The sequence below is a fragment of the Chrysochloris asiatica genome, unplaced genomic scaffold (genome assembly GCF_000296735.1).
Source record: "Chrysochloris asiatica unplaced genomic scaffold, ChrAsi1.0 scaffold00088, whole genome shotgun sequence".
NCBI classification, from domain to species: domain Eukaryota; kingdom Metazoa; phylum Chordata; class Mammalia; order Afrosoricida; family Chrysochloridae; genus Chrysochloris; species Chrysochloris asiatica.
The window spans coordinates 11,344,715-11,347,061 of record NW_006408606.1 but is presented as its reverse complement, the minus strand read 5'-3'; the positions used below and the strand labels follow the sequence as shown (position 1 = coordinate 11,347,061).

At 43.6% G+C, this 2,347-nt stretch overlaps 1 pseudogene; it reads right to left on the bottom strand.

The window, feature by feature from the left end:
- Positions 1–183: 183 nt before the first annotated feature.
- Positions 184–1,838, bottom strand: LOC102813696 (annotated as a pseudogene).
- Between the last annotated feature and the right edge of the window lie 509 nt (positions 1,839–2,347).

Here is a 2,347-nt window from a genome sequence, read left to right as displayed (position 1 = left end):
CAAAAAACAAGGAAAAACAACAAAAAAAGCTAAACAAGCCAATTGCTCTCTCTTTGGGACATGATTATTTCCCTTGTGCACGAAGTAGTCAACAACAACGTAAGAAAAGGAAAAGAAGGGTTTCTTTTGTATATTCCCTAACACACAGGCAGAGTTTACTGGGTAGCATTTGTATGTCTTCTTCTAGGCATCATTGTCGCTTGATGTTTCAATGCTACTGGTTTCTGTGTCTGAGTCCTCAAACTCTGCTTTACCAGTGCTTCACCAAGGAAAGAAGAGGATGGAGCTGTGGCTTTGTATGAAGTCATTCTTTCCAAAGCCATTTCTTCTTAGTTGTTCTGTCTGCATGTGAAACTCTTTGAGCTCATCTTCTGTGAGGGGAAGGCAATTCTCATCATTTTCAGGATATTCCTGCCATACCATTGCTTTTAATGACCTGTGCTCAGCTTCCAGAAAATGTGAGAGGACTTTTCCTTCTTCTACTATGGGGAGAATAAGGCCATTCTGATCACAGCTTTCCTCTCCATTTCCCTTTGGTTCAGGCATACTGTTGTTCTCCAGATCTTTCAGTTTGTTACAGTCTTTGTTCTCTGAGAAGTTTCCATTCTGGTCATCCTTCAGAGTCTTCAGAAACTCATTCTTCCTGGCAGAAATTTGGTGGGTTAACTTGGTCAGATGAGAGGAACTGATCTCAATTGGAGGGGTGGTGCTGAAGGGACTCTCTCTCTCTCTCTCTCTCTCTTTTTAACTGTTTTATTGTGAATTATGTGATAGTTTATATGTGAGAACATTAGTTTTACATTCATCCTATTGTATATTGTTACATTGCCATGGTTACAATCCCTTCCACACATCATTAACCAACCAAAGGGTATACCCCACAAGCCTGGCCCCGGTCATCAGCACACAACCCTACTCCCTCTCTGGGTCTAGAGTCCCCAGCTGCTCCATTTCTCCACGTCATCATCTCTGCTGGAGGGAATCTCTTTTGGAGAGTTTAGAACCATTAACACCAGCCCGTACTATTGGTTTGTTAACAGTAATTGGACTAGTAAAAGCAGATTCCTGACTAGTGGAAAGGAATCCAGATTTGTGTTCCATTCTGTTAGCTTTCGATATGCTGGGCTTGGAAGGAGGTGGTACAGGCTTAGTAATATGGTTCTTATAAGACACTCGGAACCATGGTTGATGAATTGTTCCCATTTGTATGAACAGATCCTGGTGAAGTTAATGCAGCAGAGAAGGAAGCAACAAGGATCCTCTCCGGAAACTTTTTAAATGACCAGCGTCTTGGAGGGTTGCTTGGCACTAGGTGGGTTTTCCCACACTCTAGAAGTGGTCCAAATAGGTCTGCATGGCTGATTGTGTTTGCCAACTCCTGGATGCAAAGAAGGAAAATTTTCTTCTTCAAACTGTAGCTTGTTTGCCTTGTCTTCTTTCTTTTCTTCACTAATCTCTTTAGGTGTTTTTTCTTGAAAGGCAGAGAGCCTTCTCACGAGTAGAAGCTGCCATTCCAGTGATGATTGTTCCTTGTGTCTCCCCCGGTATGCTAGCTCATGCCATCATGACCCCGGGAAGAGCCATGCCAACCAGATGGGTTCCCAGTAATTCCAGAGTCCACAGAATCCTGTCGGGACAGGGAAGGCTGATGCCAGGAATCTCCTGGAGTTCAAAGGAGTCCATTGTTAAAAAGCCACCAGAGGAATTATATGGATGATGGCTCACTCCAAATCTACCTTCTCCTTGGAATAGGTGCTCGCTCTGCTTTTCAAAGGTGACTTAGCTGACTGTGGTGTTGAGAAATTTAACCAAGCAGGAAGAAAGTTATGCTGTGCCATTTAGATCCAGTGTCTCTTTACAGCAAGGTGAGGCATCCAACCTCATGGCCAAGATCCTAGAGTGCAATCTATTGCCCAAGCTTCTTGAGTCGGCCAGCTGGATCTCCCAAGAGATTATCTTGGTAAAAGGGTGCTAAGTAGCCTGGCCAGTAGCACTTTTTGTGATGAAGCACAAACAAGTCAGGATCTGTGTGGATCACTCTCTCAGTCTCCTCAGTTGTTCATCTCAGACTATCAAGTTTCTGACACTTTCCCAAAAGAGAGCAGGAGAAGGGGGAGGGAGAAGAGGGAACATAAAAAGGTATTTGTTATATTTAAAAAAAAGGGGAAGGGGAAAGAGTTATGGCTATGTTCACCTCATTCAACTTCCCTGAGGAATGGCTGCTGCTTAAATAGATAATGCATGGCAAAATGTGAGTGCAAACACTGTTGATAACAAGGTCATAGCTAGAAAGACTTCTAGGCTCAGGGGGCAAGTGAGGTCATCAAGGTGATAGCCCGAAAACAGA